This window comes from Phyllobates terribilis, unplaced genomic scaffold (assembly GCF_046119375.1).
Source record: "Phyllobates terribilis strain yellow unplaced genomic scaffold, ASM4611937v1 Scaffold_341__1_contigs__length_2033592, whole genome shotgun sequence".
Classification (NCBI taxonomy): Eukaryota; Metazoa; Chordata; class Amphibia; order Anura; family Dendrobatidae; genus Phyllobates; species Phyllobates terribilis.
Genome location: NW_027363101.1, coordinates 1,056,689 through 1,076,558, shown reverse-complemented (window position 1 = coordinate 1,076,558; position 19,870 = coordinate 1,056,689). Strand labels below are relative to the sequence as shown.

At 45.2% G+C, this 19,870-nt stretch overlaps 15 non-coding genes across 15 annotated transcripts; all 15 read right to left on the bottom strand.

The window, feature by feature from the left end:
• Window positions 1–1,036: 1,036 nt before the first annotated feature.
• Window positions 1,037–1,227, bottom strand: LOC141221987 (U2 spliceosomal RNA). The gene has a single exon (XR_012289898.1). It is a non-coding gene; the product is annotated as a U2 spliceosomal RNA (small nuclear RNA).
• A 1,121-nt stretch (window positions 1,228–2,348) lies between these two features.
• Window positions 2,349–2,539, bottom strand: LOC141221942 (U2 spliceosomal RNA). The gene has a single exon (XR_012289856.1). It is a non-coding gene; the product is annotated as a U2 spliceosomal RNA (small nuclear RNA).
• A 1,120-nt stretch (window positions 2,540–3,659) lies between these two features.
• LOC141221986 (U2 spliceosomal RNA) lies at window positions 3,660–3,850 on the bottom strand. The gene has a single exon (XR_012289897.1). It is a non-coding gene; the product is annotated as a U2 spliceosomal RNA (small nuclear RNA).
• Window positions 3,851–4,972: 1,122 nt separating this feature from the next.
• On the bottom strand, window positions 4,973–5,163 carry LOC141221941 (U2 spliceosomal RNA). Its single transcript, XR_012289855.1, has one exon. It is a non-coding gene; the product is annotated as a U2 spliceosomal RNA (small nuclear RNA).
• Window positions 5,164–6,284: 1,121 nt separating this feature from the next.
• Window positions 6,285–6,475, bottom strand: LOC141221940 (U2 spliceosomal RNA). The gene has a single exon (XR_012289854.1). It is a non-coding gene; the product is annotated as a U2 spliceosomal RNA (small nuclear RNA).
• Window positions 6,476–7,595: 1,120 nt separating this feature from the next.
• On the bottom strand, window positions 7,596–7,786 carry LOC141221985 (U2 spliceosomal RNA). The gene has a single exon (XR_012289896.1). It is a non-coding gene; the product is annotated as a U2 spliceosomal RNA (small nuclear RNA).
• Window positions 7,787–8,906: 1,120 nt separating this feature from the next.
• Window positions 8,907–9,097, bottom strand: LOC141221984 (U2 spliceosomal RNA). Its single transcript, XR_012289895.1, has one exon. It is a non-coding gene; the product is annotated as a U2 spliceosomal RNA (small nuclear RNA).
• Window positions 9,098–10,219: 1,122 nt separating this feature from the next.
• On the bottom strand, window positions 10,220–10,410 carry LOC141221939 (U2 spliceosomal RNA). Its single transcript, XR_012289853.1, has one exon. It is a non-coding gene; the product is annotated as a U2 spliceosomal RNA (small nuclear RNA).
• A 1,120-nt stretch (window positions 10,411–11,530) lies between these two features.
• LOC141221938 (U2 spliceosomal RNA) lies at window positions 11,531–11,721 on the bottom strand. The gene has a single exon (XR_012289852.1). It is a non-coding gene; the product is annotated as a U2 spliceosomal RNA (small nuclear RNA).
• Window positions 11,722–12,841: 1,120 nt separating this feature from the next.
• Window positions 12,842–13,031, bottom strand: LOC141222026 (U2 spliceosomal RNA). The gene has a single exon (XR_012289936.1). It is a non-coding gene; the product is annotated as a U2 spliceosomal RNA (small nuclear RNA).
• Window positions 13,032–14,151: 1,120 nt separating this feature from the next.
• On the bottom strand, window positions 14,152–14,342 carry LOC141222008 (U2 spliceosomal RNA). Its single transcript, XR_012289918.1, has one exon. It is a non-coding gene; the product is annotated as a U2 spliceosomal RNA (small nuclear RNA).
• Window positions 14,343–15,462: 1,120 nt separating this feature from the next.
• On the bottom strand, window positions 15,463–15,653 carry LOC141222037 (U2 spliceosomal RNA). Its single transcript, XR_012289947.1, has one exon. It is a non-coding gene; the product is annotated as a U2 spliceosomal RNA (small nuclear RNA).
• A 1,119-nt stretch (window positions 15,654–16,772) lies between these two features.
• Window positions 16,773–16,963, bottom strand: LOC141222009 (U2 spliceosomal RNA). Its single transcript, XR_012289919.1, has one exon. It is a non-coding gene; the product is annotated as a U2 spliceosomal RNA (small nuclear RNA).
• Window positions 16,964–18,084: 1,121 nt separating this feature from the next.
• LOC141221936 (U2 spliceosomal RNA) lies at window positions 18,085–18,275 on the bottom strand. The gene has a single exon (XR_012289851.1). It is a non-coding gene; the product is annotated as a U2 spliceosomal RNA (small nuclear RNA).
• A 1,122-nt stretch (window positions 18,276–19,397) lies between these two features.
• On the bottom strand, window positions 19,398–19,587 carry LOC141222028 (U2 spliceosomal RNA). Its single transcript, XR_012289938.1, has one exon. It is a non-coding gene; the product is annotated as a U2 spliceosomal RNA (small nuclear RNA).
• Between the last annotated feature and the right edge of the window lie 283 nt (window positions 19,588–19,870).

Below are 19,870 nucleotides of genomic sequence, written 5' to 3'. Positions count from 1 at the left end.
GAAGACATGCTGTCAACCTCTAGATCCCTCACATGCCTGCACTTTTCGGCTTGCTGCTGCTGGAATCCACGCATTTTAGATCTGCATAACTCCACCTCTTTTAGCACAGTACCCTCAACCCCCGGCTGTTCCCACCCGCCTCAACACCGTTGGAAGGGAGGAGAACCAATTAAGGCGGGGGGGGGGTGGAACGAGCAGCTGTCTACCCTTAGCAGGAGGGTTGCTGATTAATTACCTGTCCTGCTGCTGCTGCTGCTGGCTGTCCAGCAGCAGACTGAAGGTGGCTGCTGCTGTGCGCAGGTATATAAAGGCTCAGAGCCTATTATGACACGCGCAGCCAGCGTTCCATTGCCACATTCCGTCTACTGCAGGCGGGATACCTGGATGGCTGAATGTCACTGAGAAGCTCACAGAGACCGCCATAAGCAACAGTTTAAAAGAATGCCACAGACTAATCAACCAAACTTTTTGGGTTGGTTTCTCTTTTATAGTCTGCAGGCATTAAATGAAAGAAGTCAGTGTTCCAGCAGAGGGAGACAACGTTTCAGAAAAGGCATTGTAGCAAACCAAAAAAGAAATTTTAAGCGCAGCAGAGTAACCAGCTCACATACCTGTTAGCTCAGGTGAGTTTAAAAGGCTGCTGTTGATAACAAGGGCATTTGCTAAACAGATGGTGTGTGTGCAACAATATACTGAAAGGTCAATTATATTGTGCAGCTTATCTCACCACCTGTAGTTATTTAGGTGAAAGCTCCAAAATGCTTGCCTAATATGTCTGTTTATCCAAAAGGAAGTATAGAGGGAGAGCTAGATAGATAGCATTGCATTACATTACATTACATGGCAATGCAATGCACAGTTGCTGAAGTTGAACCAAAATGAGCTTGTCATCTGGCTTCTGCAACTTTTAACATGAAAAATCCAATGAGGAGAAGAAAAGCAAAGCCAAAGAGTCCATCCCAAAATCCGACAAACAAGCAAAATGAACAAAAAGCATTGAATTCAATTCTTTCTGATTTTAGAAACTGCATTAAAGAAGGGGTGCACCGGTCCTGGAGATACTGCAATACCAGGTCAATGCGTGGAGTGGACAGAGCAAGCTCTTTTTCCATCTCCCTGTTCTAAAAATCCATTTAATATATGGTCCCCAGATAGGGGACGTATCAGCTATTAAACTGATAAGAACAGATACTACACTTGATCTTAGCCAAAAGGCCGAGAAGCGATAACCAGAATTGGTTTCCGACTACGGTGCCACCCAAGGATTCTGAAAAGTCCATTTGTGGAGATGGCCACCTGGACTCCCGTTAAGAAGACATGCTGTCAACCTCTAGATCCCTCACATGCCTGCACTTTTCGGCTTGCTGCTGCTGCAATCCACGCGTTTTAGATCTGCATAACTCCACCTCTTTTAGCACAGTACCCTCAACCCCCGGCTGTTCCCACCCGCCTCAACACCGTTGGAAGGGAGGAGAACCAATTAAGGCGGGGGGGTGGGGTGGAACGAGCAGCTGTCTACCCTTAGCAGGAGGGTTGCTGATTAATTACCTCTCCTGCTGCTGCTGCTGCTGGCTGTCCAGCAGCAGACTGAAGGTGGCTGCTGCTGTGCGCAGGTATATAAAGGCTCAGAGCCTATTATGACACGCGCAGCCAGCGTTCCATTGCCACATTCCGTCTACTGCAGGCGGGATACCTGGATGGCTGAATGTCACTGAGAAGCTCACAGAGACCGCCATAAGCAACAGTTTAAAAGAATGCCACAGACTAATCAACCAAACTTTTTAGGTTGGTTTCTCTTTTATAGTCTGCAGGCATTAAATGAAAGAAGTCAGTGTTCCAGCAGAGGGAGACAACGTTTCAGAAAAGGCATTGTAGCAAACCAAAAAAGAAATTTTAAGCGCAGCAGAGTAACCAGCTCACATACCTGTTAGTTCAGGTGAGTTTAAAAGGCTGCTGTTGATAACAAGGGCATTTGCTAAATAGATGGTGTGTGTGCAACAATATACTGAAAGGTCAATTATATTGTGCAGCTTATCTCACCACCTGTAGTTATTTAGGTGAAAGCTCCAAATGCTTGCCTAATATGTCTGTTTATCCAAAAGGAAGTATAGAGGGAGAGCTAGATAGATAGCATTGCATTACATTACATTACATGGCAATGCAATGCACAGTTGCTGAAGTTGAACCAAAATGAGCTTGTCATCTGGCTTCTGCAACTTTTAACATGAAAAATCCAATGAGGAGAAGAAAAGCAAAGCCAAAGAGTCCATCCCAAAATCCGACAAACAAGCAAAATGAACAAAAAGCATTGAATTCAATTCTTTCTGATTTTAGAAACTGCATTAAAGAAGGGGTGCACCGGTCCTGGAGATACTGCAATACCAGGTCAATGCGTGGAGTGGACAGAGCAAGCTCTTTTTCCATCTCCCTGTTCTAAAAATCCATTTAATATATGGTCCCCAGATAGGGGACGTATCAGATATTAAACTGATAAGAACAGATACTACACTTGATCTTAGCCAAAAGGCCGAGAAGCGATAACCAGAATTGGTTTCCGACTACGGTGCCACCCAAGGATTCTGAAAAGTCCATTTGTGGAGATGGCCACCTGGACTCCCGTTAAGAAGACATGCTGTCAACCTCTAGATCCCTCACATGCCTGCACTTTTCGGCTTGCTGCTGCTGGAATCCACGCATTTTAGATCTGCATAACTCCACCTCTTTTAGCACAGTACCCTCAACCCCCGGCTGTTCCCACCCGCCTCAACACCGTTGGAAGGGAGGAGAACCAATTAAGGCGGGGGGGGGGTGGAACGAGCAGCTGTCTACCCTTAGCAGGAGGGTTGCTGATTAATTACCTGTCCTGCTGCTGCTGCTGCTGGCTGTCCAGCAGCAGACTGAAGGTGGCTGCTGCTGTGCGCAGGTATATAAAGGCTCAGAGCCTATTATGACACGCGCAGCCAGCGTTCCATTGCCACATTCCGTCTACTGCAGGCGGGATACCTGGATGGCTGAATGTCACTGAGAAGCTCACAGAGACCGCCATAAGCAACAGTTTAAAAGAATGCCACAGACTAATCAACCAAACTTTTTGGGTTGGTTTCTCTTTTATAGTCTGCAGGCATTAAATGAAAGAAGTCAGTGTTCCAGCAGAGGGAGACAACGTTTCAGAAAAGGCATTGTAGCAAACCAAAAAAGAAATTTTAAGCGCAGCAGAGTAACCAGCTCACATACCTGTTAGCTCAGGTGAGTTTAAAAGGCTGCTGTTGATAACAAGGGCATTTGCTAAACAGATGGTGTGTGTGCAACAATATACTGAAAGGTCAATTATATTGTGCAGCTTATCTCACCACCTGTAGTTATTTAGGTGAAAGCTCCAAAATGCTTGCCTAATATGTCTGTTTATCCAAAAGGAAGTATAGAGGGAGAGCTAGATAGATAGCATTGCATTACATTACATTACATGGCAATGCAATGCACAGTTGCTGAAGTTGAACCAAAATGAGCTTGTCATCTGGCTTCTGCAACTTTTAACATGAAAAATCCAATGAGGAGAAGAAAAGCAAAGCCAAAGAGTCCATCCCAAAATCCGACAAACAAGCAAAATGAACAAAAAGCATTGAATTCAATTCTTTCTGATTTTAGAAACTGCATTAAAGAAGGGGTGCACCGGTCCTGGAGATACTGCAATACCAGGTCAATGCGTGGAGTGGACAGAGCAAGCTCTTTTTCCATCTCCCTGTTCTAAAAATCCATTTAATATATGGTCCCCAGATAGGGGACGTATCAGCTATTAAACTGATAAGAACAGATACTACACTTGATCTTAGCCAAAAGGCCGAGAAGCGATAACCAGAATTGGTTTCCGACTACGGTGCCACCCAAGGATTCTGAAAAGTCCATTTGTGGAGATGGCCACCTGGACTCCCGTTAAGAAGACATGCTGTCAACCTCTAGATCCCTCACATGCCTGCACTTTTCGGCTTGCTGCTGCTGCAATCCACGCGTTTTAGATCTGCATAACTCCACCTCTTTTAGCACAGTACCCTCAACCCCCGGCTGTTCCCACCCGCCTCAACACCGTTGGAAGGGAGGAGAACCAATTAAGGCGGGGGGGTGGGGTGGAACGAGCAGCTGTCTACCCTTAGCAGGAGGGTTGCTGATTAATTACCTCTCCTGCTGCTGCTGCTGCTGGCTGTCCAGCAGCAGACTGAAGGTGGCTGCTGCTGTGCGCAGGTATATAAAGGCTCAGAGCCTATTATGACACGCGCAGCCAGCGTTCCATTGCCACATTCCGTCTACTGCAGGCGGGATACCTGGATGGCTGAATGTCACTGAGAAGCTCACAGAGACCGCCATAAGCAACAGTTTAAAAGAATGCCACAGACTAATCAACCAAACTTTTTAGGTTGGTTTCTCTTTTATAGTCTGCAGGCATTAAATGAAAGAAGTCAGTGTTCCAGCAGAGGGAGACAACGTTTCAGAAAAGGCATTGTAGCAAACCAAAAAAGAAATTTTAAGCGCAACAGAGTAACCAGCTCACATACCTGTTAGTTCAGGTGAGTTTAAAAGGCTGCTGTTGATAACAAGGGCATTTGCTAAATAGATGGTGTGTGTGCAACAATATACTGAAAGGTCAATTATATTGTGCAGCTTATCTCACCACCTGTAGTTATTTAGGTGAAAGCTCCAAAATGCTTGCCTAATATGTCTGTTTATCCAAAAGGAAGTATAGAGGGAGAGCTAGATAGATAGCATTGCATTACATTACATTACATGGCAATGCAATGCACAGTTGCTGAAGTTGAACCAAAATGAGCTTGTCATCTGGCTTCTGCAACTTTTAACATGAAAAATCCAATGAGGAGAAGAAAAGCAAAGCCAAAGAGTCCATCCCAAAATCCGACAAACAAGCAAAATGAACAAAAAGCATTGAATTCAATTCTTTCTGATTTTAGAAACTGCATTAAAGAAGGGGTGCACCGGTCCTGGAGATACTGCAATACCAGGTCAATGCGTGGAGTGGACAGAGCAAGCTCTTTTTCCATCTCCCTGTTCTAAAAATCCATTTAATATATGGTCCCCAGATAGGGGACGTATCAGATATTAAACTGATAAGAACAGATACTACACTTGATCTTAGCCAAAAGGCCGAGAAGCGATAACCAGAATTGGTTTCCGACTACGGTGCCACCCAAGGATTCTGAAAAGTCCATTTGTGGAGATGGCCACCTGGACTCCCGTTAAGAAGACATGCTGTCAACCTCTAGATCCCTCACATGCCTGCACTTTTCGGCTTGCTGCTGCTGCAATCCACGCGTTTTAGATCTGCATAACTCCACCTCTTTTAGCACAGTACCCTCAACCCCCGGCTGTTCCCACCCGCCTCAACACCGTTGGAAGGGAGGAGAACCAATTAAGGCGGGGGGGGTGGTGGAACGAGCAGCTGTCTACCCATAGCAGGAGGGTTGCTGATTAATTACCTCTCCTGCTGCTGCTGCTGCTGGCTGTCCAGCAGCAGACTGAAGGTGGCTGCTGCTGTGCGCAGGTATATAAATGCTCAGAGCCTATTATGACACGCGCAGCCAGCGTTCCATTGCCACATTCCGTCTACTGCAGGCGGGATACCTGGATGGCTGAATGTCACTGAGAAGCTCACAGAGACCGCCATAAGCAACAGTTTAAAAGAATGCCACAGACTAATCAACCAAACTTTTTGGGTTGGTTTCTCTTTTATAGTCTGCAGGCATTAAATGAAAGAAGTCAGTGTTCCAGCAGAGGGAGACAACGTTTCAGAAAAGGCATTGTAGCAAACCAAAAAAGAAATTTTAAGCGCAGCAGAGTAACCAGCTCACATACCTGTTAGCTCAGGTGAGTTTAAAAGGCTGCTGTTGATAACAAGGGCATTTGCTAAATAGATGGTGTGTGTGCAACAATATACTGAAAGGTCAATTATATTGTGCAGCTTATCTCACCACCTGTAGTTATTTAGGTGAAAGCTCCAAAATGCTTGCCTAATATGTCTGTTTATCCAAAAGGAAGTATAGAGGGAGAGCTAGATAGATAGCATTGCATTACATTACATTACATGGCAATGCAATGCACAGTTGCTGAAGTTGAACCAAAATGAGCTTGTCATCTGGCTTCTGCAACTTTTAACATGAAAAATCCAATGAGGAGAAGAAAAGCAAAGCCAAAGAGTCCATCCCAAAATCCGACAAACAAGCAAAATGAACAAAAAGCATTGAATTCAATTCTTTCTGATTTTAGAAACTGCATTAAAGAAGGGGTGCACCGGTCCTGGAGATACTGCAATACCAGGTCAATGCGTGGAGTGGACAGAGCAAGCTCTTTTTCCATCTCCCTGTTCTAAAAATCCATTTAATATATGGTCCCCAGATAGGGGACGTATCAGATATTAAACTGATAAGAACAGATACTACACTTGATCTTAGCCAAAAGGCCGAGAAGCGATAACCAGAATTGGTTTCCGACTACGGTGCCACCCAAGGATTCTGAAAAGTCCATTTGTGGAGATGGCCACCTGGACTCCCGTTAAGAAGACATGCTGTCAACCTCTAGATCCCTCACATGCCTGCACTTTTCGGCTTGCTGCTGCTGCAATCCACGCGTTTTAGATCTGCATAACTCCACCTCTTTTAGCACAGTACCCTCAACCCCCGGCTGTTCCCACCCGCCTCAACACCGTTGGAAGGGAGGAGAACCAATTAAGGCGGGGGGGGGGTGGAACGAGCAGCTGTCTACCCTTAGCAGGAGGGTTGCTGATTAATTACCTGTCCTGCTGCTGCTGCTGCTGGCTGTCCAGCAGCAGACTGAAGGTGGCTGCTGCTGTGCGCAGGTATATAAATGCTCAGAGCCTATTATGACACGCGCAGCCAGCGTTCCATTGCCACATTCCGTCTACTGCAGGCGGGATACCTGGATGGCTGAATGTCACTGAGAAGCTCACAGAGACCGCCATAAGCAACAGTTTAAAAGAATGCCACAGACTAATCAACCAAACTTTTTGGGTTGGTTTCTCTTTTATAGTCTGCAGGCATTAAATGAAAGAAGTCAGTGTTCCAGCAGAGGGAGACAACGTTTCAGAAAAGGCATTGTAGCAAACCAAAAAAGAAATTTTAAGCGCAGCAGAGTAACCAGCTCACATACCTGTTAGCTCAGGTGAGTTTAAAAGGCTGCTGTTGATAACAAGGGCATTTGCTAAATAGATGGTGTGTGTGCAACAATATACTGAAAGGTCAATTATATTGTGCAGCTTATCTCACCACCTGTAGTTATTTAGGTGAAAGCTCCAAAATGCTTGCCTAATATGTCTGTTTATCCAAAAGGAAGTATAGAGGGAGAGCTAGATAGATAGCATTGCATTACATTACATTACATGGCAATGCAATGCACAGTTGCTGAAGTTGAACCAAAATGAGCTTGTCATCTGGCTTCTGCAACTTTTAACATGAAAAATCCAATGAGGAGAAGAAAAGCAAAGCCAAAGAGTCCATCCCAAAATCCGACAAACAAGCAAAATGAACAAAAAACATTGAATTCAATTCTTTCTGATTTTAGAAACTGCATTAAAGAAGGGGTGCACCGGTCCTGGAGATACTGCAATACCAGGTCAATGCTTGGAGTGGACAGAGCAAGCTCTTTTTCCATCTCCCTGTTCTAAAAATCCATTTAATATATGGTCCCCAGATAGGGGACGTATCAGATATTAAACTGATAAGAACAGATACTACACTTGATCTTAGCCAAAAGGCCGAGAAGCGATAACCAGAATTGGTTTCCGACTACGGTGCCACCCAAGGATTCTGAAAAGTCCATTTGTGGAGATGGCCACCTGGACTCCCGTTAAGAAGACATGCTGTCAACCTCTAGATCCCTCACATGCCTGCACTTTTCGGCTTGCTGCTGCTGCAATCCACGCGTTTTAGATCTGCATAACTCCACCTCTTTTAGCACAGTACCCTCAACCCCCGGCTGTTCCCACCCGCCTCAACACCGTTGGAAGGGAGGAGAACCAATTAAGGCGGGGGGGGGGTGGAACGAGCAGCTGTCTACCCTTAGCAGGAGGGTTGCTGATTAATTACCTCTCCTGCTGCTGCTGCTGCTGGCTGTCCAGCAGCAGACTGAAGGTGGCTGCTGCTGTGCGCAGGTATATAAATGCTCAGAGCCTATTATGACACGCGCAGCCAGCGTTCCATTGCCACATTCCGTCTACTGCAGGCGGGATACTTGGATGGCTGAATGTCACTGAGAAGCTCACAGAGACCGCCATAAGCAACAGTTTAAAAGAATGCCACAGACTAATCAACCAAACTTTTTGGGTTGGTTTCTCTTTTATAGTCTGCAGGCATTAAATGAAAGAAGTCAGTGTTCCAGCAGAGGGAGACAACGTTTCAGAAAAGGCATTGTAGCAAACCAAAAAAGAAATTTTAAGCGCAGCAGAGTAACCAGCTCACATACCTGTTAGCTCAGGTGAGTTTAAAAGGCTGCTGTTGATAACAAGGGCATTTGCTAAATAGATGGTGTGTGTGCAACAATATACTGAAAGGTCAATTATATTGTGCAGCTTATCTCACCACCTGTAGTTATTTAGGTGAAAGCTCCAAAATGCTTGCCTAATATGTCTGTTTATCCAAAAGGAAGTATAGAGGGAGAGCTAGATAGATAGCATTGCATTACATTACATTACATGGCAATGCAATGCACAGTTGCTGAAGTTGAACCAAAATGAGCTTGTCATCTGGCTTCTGCAACTTTTAACATGAAAAATCCAATGAGGAGAAGAAAAGCAAAGCCAAAGAGTCCATCCCAAAATCCGACAAACAAGCAAAATGAACAAAAAACATTGAATTCAATTCTTTCTGATTTTAGAAACTGCATTAAAGAAGGGGTGCACCGGTCCTGGAGATACTGCAATACCAGGTCAATGCTTGGAGTGGACAGAGCAAGCTCTTTTTCCATCTCCCTGTTCTAAAAATCCATTTAATATATGGTCCCCAGATAGGGGACGTATCAGATATTAAACTGATAAGAACAGATACTACACTTGATCTTAGCCAAAAGGCCGAGAAGCGATAACCAGAATTGGTTTCCGACTACGGTGCCACCCAAGGATTCTGAAAAGTCCATTTGTGGAGATGGCCACCTGGACTCCCGTTAAGAAGACATGCTGTCAACCTCTAGATCCCTCACATGCCTGCACTTTTCGGCTTGCTGCTGCTGCAATCCACGCGTTTTAGATCTGCATAACTCCACCTCTTTTAGCACAGTACCCTCAACCCCCGGCTGTTCCCACCCGCCTCAACACCGTTGGAAGGGAGGAGAACCAATTAAGGCGGGGGGGGGGGGTGGAACGAGCAGCTGTCTACCCTTAGCAGGAGGGTTGCTGATTAATTACCTCTCCTGCTGCTGCTGCTGCTGGCTGTCCAGCAGCAGACTGAAGGTGGCTGCTGCTGTGCGCAGGTATATAAATGCTCAGAGCCTATTATGACACGCGCTGCCAGCGTTCCATTGCCACATTCCGTCTACTGCAGGCGGGATACCTGGATGGCTGAATGTCACTGAGAAGCTCACAGAGACCGCCATAAGCAACAGTTTAAAAGAATGCCACAGACTAATCAACCAAACTTTTTGGGTTGGTTTCTCTTTTATAGTCTGCAGGCATTAAATGAAAGAAGTCAGTGTTCCAGCAGAGGGAGACAACGTTTCAGAAAAGGCATTGTAGCAAACCAAAAAAGAAATTTTAAGCGCAGCAGAGTAACCAGCTCACATACCTGTTAGCTCAGGTGAGTTTAAAAGGCTGCTGTTGATAACAAGGGCATTTGCTAAATAGATGGTGTGTGTGCAACAATATACTGAAAGGTCAATTATATTGTGCAGCTTATCTCACCACCTGTAGTTATTTAGGTGAAAGCTCCAAAATGCTTGCCTAATATGTCTGTTTATCCAAAAGGAAGTATAGAGGGAGAGCTAGATAGATAGCATTGCATTACATTACATTACATGGCAATGCAATGCACAGTTGCTGAAGTTGAACCAAAATGAGCTTGTCATCTGGCTTCTGCAACTTTTAACATGAAAAATCCAATGAGGAGAAGAAAAGCAAAGCCAAAGAGTCCATCCCAAAATCCGACAAACAAGCAAAATGAACAAAAAGCATTGAATTCAATTCTTTCTGATTTTAGAAACTGCATTAAAGAAGGGGTGCACCGGTCCTGGAGATACTGCAATACCAGGTCAATGCGTGGAGTGGACAGAGCAAGCTCTTTTTCCATCTCCCTGTTCTAAAAATCCATTTAATATATGGTCCCCAGATAGGGGACGTATCAGATATTAAACTGATAAGAACAGATACTACACTTGATCTTAGCCAAAAGGCCGAGAAGCGATAACCAGAATTGGTTTCCGACTACGGTGCCACCCAAGGATTCTGAAAAGTCCATTTGTGGAGATGGCCACCTGGACTCCCGTTAAGAAGACATGCTGTCAACCTCTAGATCCCTCACATGCCTGCACTTTTCAGCTTGCTGCTGCTGCAATCCACGCGTTTTAGATCTGCATAACTCCACCTCTTTTAGCACAGTACCCTCAACCCCCGGCTGTTCCCACCCGCCTCAACACCGTTGGAAGGGAGGAGAACCAATTAAGGCGGGGGGGGGGTGGAACGAGCAGCTGTCTACCCTTAGCAGGAGGGTTGCTGATTAATTACCTCTCCTGCTGCTGCTGCTGCTGGCTGTCCAGCAGCAGACTGAAGGTGGCTGCTGCTGTGCGCAGGTATATAAAGGCTCAGAGCCTATTATGACACGCGCAGCAAGCGTTCCATTGCCACATTCCGTCTACTGCAGGCGGGATACCTGGATGGCTGAATGTCACTGAGAAGCTCACAGAGACCGCCATAAGCAACAGTTTAAAAGAATGCCACAGACTAATCAACCAAACTTTTTGGGTTGGTTTCTCTTTTATAGTCTGCAGGCATTAAATGAAAGAAGTCAGTGTTCCAGCAGAGGGAGACAACGTTTCAGAAAAGGCATTGTAGCAAACCAAAAAAGAAATTTTAAGCGCAGCAGAGTAACCAGCTCACATACCTGTTAGCTCAGGTGAGTTTAAAAGGCTGCTGTTGATAACAAGGGCATTTGCTAAATAGATGGTGTGTGTGCAACAATATACTGAAAGGTCTATTATATTGTGCAGCTTATCTCACCACCTGTAGTTATTTAGGTGAAAGCTCCAAAATGCTTGCCTAATATGTCTGTTTATCCAAAAGGAAGTATAGAGGGAGAGCTAGATAGATAGCATTGCATTACATTACATTACATGGCAATGCAATGCACAGTTGCTGAAGTTGAACCAAAATGAGCTTGTCATCTGGCTTCTGCAACTTTTAACATGAAAAATCCAATGAGGAGAAGAAAAGCAAAGCCAAAGAGTCCATCCCAAAATCCGACAAACAAGCAAAATGAACAAAAAGCATTGAATTCAATTCTTTCTGATTTTAGAAACTGCATTAAAGAAGGGGTGCACCGGTCCTGGAGATACTGCAATACCAGGTCAATGCGTGGAGTGGACAGAGCAAGCTCTTTTTCCATCTCCCTGTTCTAAAAATCCATTTAATATATGGTCCCCAGATAGGGGACGTATCAGATATTAAACTGATAAGAACAGATACTACACTTGATCTTAGCCAAAAGGCCGAGAAGCGATAACCAGAATTGGTTTCCGACTACGGTGCCACCCAAGGATTCTGAAAAGTCCATTTGTGGAGATGGCCACCTGGACTCCCGTTAAGAAGACATGCTGTCAACCTCTAGATCCCTCACATGCCTGCACTTTTCGGCTTGCTGCTGCTGCAATCCACGCGTTTTAGATCTGCATAACTCCACCTCTTTTAGCACAGTACCCTCAACCCCCGGCTGTTCCCACCCGCCTCAACACCGTTGGAAGGGAGGAGAGCCAATTAAGGCGGGGGGGGGGTGGAACGAGCAGCTGTCTACCCTTAGCAGGAGGGTTGCTGATTAATTACCTCTCCTGCTGCTGCTGCTGCTGGCTGTCCAGCAGCAGACTGAAGGTGGCTGCTGCTGTGCGCAGGTATATAAAGGCTCAGAGCCTATTATGACACGCGCAGCCAGCGTTCCATTGCCACATTCCGTCTACTGCAGGCGGGATACCTGGATGGCTGAATGTCACTGAGAAGCTCACAGAGACCGCCATAAGCAACAGTTTAAAAGAATGCCACAGACTAATCAACCAAACTTTTTGGGTTGGTTTCTCTTTTATAGTCTGCAGGCATTAAATGAAAGAAGTCAGTGTTCCAGCAGAGGGAGACAACGTTTCAGAAAAGGCATTGTAGCAAACCAAAAAAGAAATTTTAAGCGCAGCAGAGTAACCAGCTCACATACCTGTTAGCTCAGGTGAGTTTAAAAGGCTGCTGTTGATAACAAGGGCATTTGCTAAATAGATGGTGTGTGTGCAACAATATACTGAAAGGTCAATTATATTGTGCAGCTTATCTCACCACCTGTAGTTATTTAGGTGAAAGCTCCAAAATGCTTGCCTAATATGTCTGTTTATCCAAAAGGAAGTATAGAGGGAGAGCTAGATAGATAGCATTGCATTACATTACATTACATGGCAATGCAATGCACAGTTGCTGAAGTTGAACCAAAATGAGCTTGTCATCTGGCTTCTGCAACTTTTAACATGAAAAATCCAATGAGGAGAAGAAAAGCAAAGCCAAAGAGTCCATCCCAAAATCCGACAAACAAGCAAAATGAACAAAAAGCATTGAATTCAATTCTTTCTGATTTTAGAAACTGCATTAAAGAAGGGGTGCACCGGTCCTGGAGATACTGCAATACCAGGTCAATGCGTGGAGTGGACAGAGCAAGCTTTTTTCCATCTCCCTGTTCTAAAAATCCATTTAATATATGGTCCCCAGATAGGGGACGTATCAGATATTAAACTGATAAGAACAGATACTACACTTGATCTTAGCCAAAAGGCCGAGAAGCGATAACCAGAATTGGTTTCCGACTACGGTGCCACCCAAGGATTCTGAAAAGTCCATTTGTGGAGATGGCCACCTGGACTCCCGTTAAGAAGACATGCTGTCAACCTCTAGATCCCTCACATGCCTGCACTTTTCGGCTTGCTGCTGCTGCAATCCACGCGTTTTAGATCTGCATAACTCCACCTCTTTTAGCACAGTACCCTCAACCCCCGGCTGTTCCCACCCGCCTCAACACCGTTGGAAGGGAGGAGAACCAATTAAGGCGGGGGGGGGGTGGAACAAGCAGCTGTCTACCCTTAGCAGGAGGGTTGCTGATTAATTACCTCTCCTGCTGCTGCTGCTGCTGGCTGTCCAGCAGCAGACTGAAGGTGGCTGCTGCTGTGCGCAGGTATATAAAGGCTCAGAGCCTATTATGACACGCGCAGCCAGCGTTCCATTGCCACATTCCGTCTACTGCAGGCGGGATACCTGGATGGCTGAATGTCACTGAGAAGCTCACAGAGACCGCCATAAGCAACAGTTTAAAAGAATGCCACAGACTAATCAACCAAACTTTTTGGGTTGGTTTCTCTTTTATAGTCTGCAGGCATTAAATGAAAGAAGTCAGTGTTCCAGCAGAGGGAGACAACGTTTCAGAAAAGGCATTGTAGCAAACCAAAAAAGAAATTTTAAGCGCAGCAGAGTAACCAGCTCACATACCTGTTAGCTCAGGTGAGTTTAAAAGGCTGCTGTTGATAACAAGGGCATTTGCTAAATAGATGGTGTGTGTGCAACAATATACTGAAAGGTCAATTATATTGTGCAGCTTATCTCACCACCTGTAGTTATTTAGGTGAAAGCTCCAAAATGCTTGCCTAATATGTCTGTTTATCCAAAAGGAAGTATAGAGGGAGAGCTAGATAGATAGCATTGCATTACATTACATTACATGGCAATGCAATGCACAGTTGCTGAAGTTGAACCAAAATGAGCTTGTCATCTGGCTTCTGCAACTTTTAACATGAAAAATCCAATTAGGAGAAGAAAAGCAAAGCCAAAGAGTCCATCCCAAAATCCGACAAACAAGCAAAATGAACAAAAAGCATTGAATTCAATTCTTTCTGAGTTTAGAAACTGCATTAAAGAAGGGGTGCACCGGTCCTGGAGATACTGCAATACCAGGTCAATGCGTGGAGTGGACAGAGCAAGCTCTTTTTCCATTTCCCTGTTCTAAAAATCCATTTAATATATGGTCCCCAGATAGGGGACGTATCAGATATTAAACTGATAAGAACAGATACTACACTTGATCTTAGCCAAAAGGCCGAGAAGCGATAACCAGAATTGGTTTCCGACTACGGTGCCACCCAAGGATTCTGAAAAGTCCATTTGTGGAGATGGCCACCTGGACTCCCGTTAAGAAGACATGCTGTCAACCTCTAGATCCCTCACATGCCTGCACTTTTCGGCTTGCTGCTGCTGCAATCCACGCGTTTTAGATCTGCATAACTCCACCTCTTTTAGCACAGTACCCTCAACCCCCGGCTGTTCCCACCCGCCTCAACACCGTTGGAAGGGAGGAGAACCAATTAAGGCGGGGGGGGGGTGGAACGAGCAGCTGTCTACCCTTAGCAGGAGGGTTGCTGATTAATTACCTCTCCTGCTGCTGCTGCTGCTGGCTGTCCAGCAGCAGACTGAAGGTGGCTGCTGCTGTGCGCAGGTATATAAAGGCTCAGAGCCTATTATGACACGCGCAGCCAGCGTTCCATTGCCACATTCCGTCTACTGCAGGCGGGATACCTGGATGGCTGAATGTCACTGAGAAGCTCACAGAGACCGCCATAAGCAACAGTTTAAAAGAATGCCACAGACTAATCAACCTAACTTTTTGGGTTGGTTTCTCTTTTATAGTCTGCAGGCATTAAATGAAAGAAGTCAGTGTTCCAGCAGAGGGAGACAACGTTTCAGAAAAGGCATTGTAGCAAACCAAAAAAGAAATTTTAAGCGCAGCAGAGTAACCAGCTCACATACCTGTTAGCTCAGGTGAGTTTAAAAGGCTGCTGTTGATAACAAGGGCATTTGCTAAATAGATGGTGTGTGTGCAACAATATACTGAAAGGTCAATTATATTGTGCAGCTTATCTCACCACCTGTAGTTATTTAGGTGAAAGCTCCAAAATGCTTGCCTAATATGTCTGTTTATCCAAAAGGAAGTATAGAGGGAGAGCTAGATAGATAGCATTGCATTACATTACATTACATGGCAATGCAATGCACAGTTGCTGAAGTTGAACCAAAATGAGCTTGTCATCTGGCTTCTGCAACTTTTAACATGAAAAATCCAATGAGGAGAAGAAAAGCAAAGCCAAAGAGTCCATCCCAAAATCCGACAAACAAGCAAAATGAACAAAAAGCATTGAATTCAATTCTTTCTGATTTTAGAAACTGCATTAAAGAAGGGGTGCACCGGTCCTGGAGATACTGCAATACCAGGTCAATGCGTGGAGTGGACAGAGCAAGCTCTTTTTCCATCTCCCTGTTCTAAAAATCCATTTAATATATGGTCCCCAGATAGGGGACGTATCGGATATTAAACTGATAAGAACAGATACTGCACTTGATCTTAGCCAAAAGGCCGAGAAGCGATAACCAGAATTGGTTTCCGACTACGGTGCCACCCAAGGATTCTGAAAAGTCCATTTGTGGAGATGGCCACCTGGACTCCCGTTAAGAAGACATGCTGTCAACCTCTAGATCCCTCACATGCCTGCACTTTTCGGCTTGCTGCTGCTGCAATCCACGCGTTTTAGATCTGCATAACTCCACCTCTTTTAGCACAGTACCCTCAACCCCCGGCTGTTCCCACCCGCCTCAACACCGTTGGAAGGGAGGAGAACCAATTAAGGCAGGGGGGGGGGGTGGAACGAGCAGCTGTCTACCCTTAGCAGGAGGGTTGCTGATTAATTACCTCTCCTGCTGCTGCTGCTGGCTGTCCAGCAGCAGACTGAAGGTGGCTGCTGCTGTGCGCAGGTATATAAAGGCTCAGAGCCTATTATGACACGCGCAGCCAGCGTTCCATTGCCACATTCCGTCTACTGCAGGCGGGATACCTGGATGGCTGAATGTCACTGAGAAGCTCACAGAGACCGCCATAAGCAACAGTTTAAAAGAATGCCACAGACTAATCAACCAAACTTTTTGGGTTGGTTTCTCTTTTATAGTCTGCAGGCATTAAATGAAAGAAGTCAGTGTTCCAGCAGAGGGAGACAACGTTTCAGAAAAGGCATTGTAGCAAACCAAAAAAGAAATTTTAAGTGCAGCAGAGTAACCAGCTCACATACCTGTTAGCTCAGGTGAGTTTAAAAGGCTGCTGTTGATAACAAGGGCATTTGCTAAATAGATGGTGTGTGTGCAACAATATACTGAAAGGTCAATTATATTGTGCAGCTTATCTCACCACCTGTAGTTATTTAGGTGAAAGCTCCAAAATGCTTGCCTAATATGTCTGTTTATCCAAAAGGAAGTATAGAGGGAGAGCTAGATAGATAGCATTGCATTACATTACATTACATGGCAATGCAATGCACAGTTGCTGAAGTTGAACCAAAATGAGCTTGTCATCTGGCTTCTGCAACTTTTAACATGAAAAATCCAATGAGGAGAAGAAAAGCAAAGCCAAAGAGTCCATCCCAAAATCCGACAAACAAGCAAAATGAACAAAAAGCATTGAATTCAATTCTTTCTGATTTTAGAAACTGCATTAAAGAAGGGGTGCACCTGTCCTGGAGATACTGCAATACCAGGTCAATGCGTGGAGTGGACAGAGCAAGCTCTTTTTCCATCTCCCTGTTCTAAAAATCCATTTAATATATGGTCCCCAGATAGGGGACGTATCAGATATTAAACTGATAAGAACAGATACTACACTTGATCTTAGCCAAAAGGCCGAGAAGCGATAACCAGAATTGGTTTCCGACTACGGTGCCACCCAAGGATTCTGAAAAGTCCATTTGTGGAGATGGCCACCTGGACTCCCGTTAAGAAGACATGCTGTCAACCTCTAGATCCCTCACATGCCTGCAGTTTTCGGCTTGCTGCTGCTGCAATCCACGCGTTTTAGATCTGCATAACTCCACCTCTTTTAGCACAGTACCCTCAACCCCCGGCTGTTCCCACCCGCCTCAACACCGTTGGAAGGGAGGAGAACCAATTAAGGCGGGGGGGGGGGTGGAACGAGCAGCTGTCTACCCTTAGCAGGAGGGTTGCTGATTAATTACCTCTCCTGCTGCTGCTGCTGCTGGCTGTCCAGCAGCAGACTGAAGGTGGCTGCTGCTGTGCGCAGGTATATAAAGGCTCAGAGCCTATTATGACACGCGCAGCCAGCGTTCCATTGCCACATTCCGTCTACTGCAGGCGGGATACCTGGATGGCTGAATGTCACTGAGAAGCTCACAGAGACCGCCATAAGCAACAGTTTAAAAGAATGCCACAGACTAATCAACCAAACTTTTTGGGTTGGTTTCTCTTTTATAGTCTGCAGGCATTAAATGAAAGAAGTCAGTGTTCCAGCAGAGGGAGACAACGTTTCAGAAAAGGCATTGTAGCAAACCAAAAAAGAAATTTTAAGCGCAGCAGAGTAACCAGCTCACATACCTGTTAGCTCAGGTGAGTTTAAAAGGCTGCTGTTGATAACAAGGGCATTTGCTAAATAGATGGTGTGTGTGCAACAATATACTGAAAGGTCAATTATATTGTGCAGCTTATCTCACCACCTGTAGTTATTTAGGTGAAAGCTCCAAAATGCTTGCCTAATATGTCTGTTTATCCAAAAGGAAGTATAGAGGGAGAGCTAGATAGATAGCATTGCATTACATTACATTACATGGCAATGCAATGCACAGTTGCTGAAGTTGAACCAAAATGAGCTTGTCATCTGGCTTCTGCAACTTTTAACATGAAAAATCCAATGAGGAGAAGAAAAGCAAAGCCAAAGAGTCCATCCCAAAATCCGACAAACAAGCAAAATGAACAAAAAGCATTGAATTCAATTCTTTCTTATTTTAGAAACTGCATTAAAGAAGGGGTGCACCGGTCCTGGAGATACTGCAATACCAGGTCAATGCGTGGAGTGGACAGAGCAAGCTCTTTTTCCATCTCCCTGTTCTAAAAATCCATTTAATATATGGTCCCCAGATAGGGGACGTATCAGATATTAAACTGATAAGAACAGATACTACACTTGATCTTAGCCAAAAGGCCGAGAAGCGATAACCAGAATTGGTTTCCGACTACGGTGCCACCCAAGGATTCTGAAAAGTCCATTTGTGGAGATGGCCACCTGGACTCCCGTTAAGAAGACATGCTGTCAACCTCTAGATCCCTCACATGCCTGCACTTTTCGGCTTGCTGCTGCTGCAATCCACGCGTTTTAGATCTGCATAACTCCACCTCTTTTAGCACAGTACCCTCAACCCCCGGCTGTTCCCACCCGCCTCAACACCGTTGGAAGGGAGGAGAACCAATTAAGGCGGGGGGGGGGGGTGGAACGAGCAGCTGTCTACCCTTAGCAGGAGGGTTGCTGATTAATTACTTCTCCTGCTGCTGCTGCTGCTGGCTGTCCAGCAGCAGACTGAAGGTGGCTGCTGCTGTGCGCAGGTATATAAAGGCTCAGAGCCTATTATGACACGCGCAGCCAGCGTTCCATTGCCACATTCCGTCTACTGCAGGCGGGATACCTGGATGGCTGAATGTCACTGAGAAGCTCACAGAGACCGCCATAAGCAACAGTTTAAAAGAATGCCACAGACTAATCAACCAAACTTTTTGGGTTGGTTTCTCTTTTATAGTCTGCAGGCATTAAATGAAAGAAGTCAGTGTTCCAGCAGAGGGAGACAACGTTTCAGAAAAGGCATTGTAGCAAACCAAAAAAGAAATTTTAAGCGCAGCAGAGTAACCAGCTCACATACCTGTTAGCTCAGGTGAGTTTAAAAGGCTGCTGTTGATAACAAGGGCATTTGCTAAATAGATGGTGTGTGTGCAACAATATACTGAAAGGTCAATTATATTGTGCAGCTTATCTCACCACCTGTAGTTATTTAGGTGAAAGCTCCAAAATGCTTGCCTAATATGTCTGTTTATCCAAAAGGAAGTATAGAGGGAGAGCTAGATAGATAGCATTGCATTACATTACATTACATGGCAATGCAATGCACAGTTGCTGAAGTTGAACCAAAATGAGCTTGTCATCTGGCTTCTGCAACTTTTAACATGAAAAATCCAATGAGGAGAAGAAAAGCAAAGCCAAAGAGTCCATCCCAAAATCCAACAAACAAGCAAAATGAACAAAAAGCATTGAATTCAATTCTTTCTGATTTTAGAAACTGCATTAAAGAAGGGGTGCACCGGTCCTGGAGATACTGCAATACCAGGTCAATGCGTGGAGTGGACAGAGCAAGCTCTTTTTCCATCTCCCTGTTCTAAAATCCATTTAATATATGGTCCCCAGATAGGGGACGTATCAGATATTAAACTGATAAGAACAGATACTACACTTGATCTTAGCCAAAAGGCCGAGAAGCGATAACCAGAATTGGTTTCCGACTACGGTGCCACCCAAGGATTCTGAAAAGTCCATTTGTGGAGATGGCCACCTGGACTCCCGTTAAGAAGACATGCTGTCAACCTCTAGATCCCTCACATGCCTGCACTTTTCGGCTTGCTGCTGCTGCAATCCACGCGTTTTAGATCTGCATAACTCCACCTCTTTTAGCACAGTACCCTCAACCCCCGGCTGTTCCCACCCGCCTCAACACCGTTGGAAGGGAGGAGAACCAATTAAGGCGGGGGGGGGGTGGAACGAGCAGC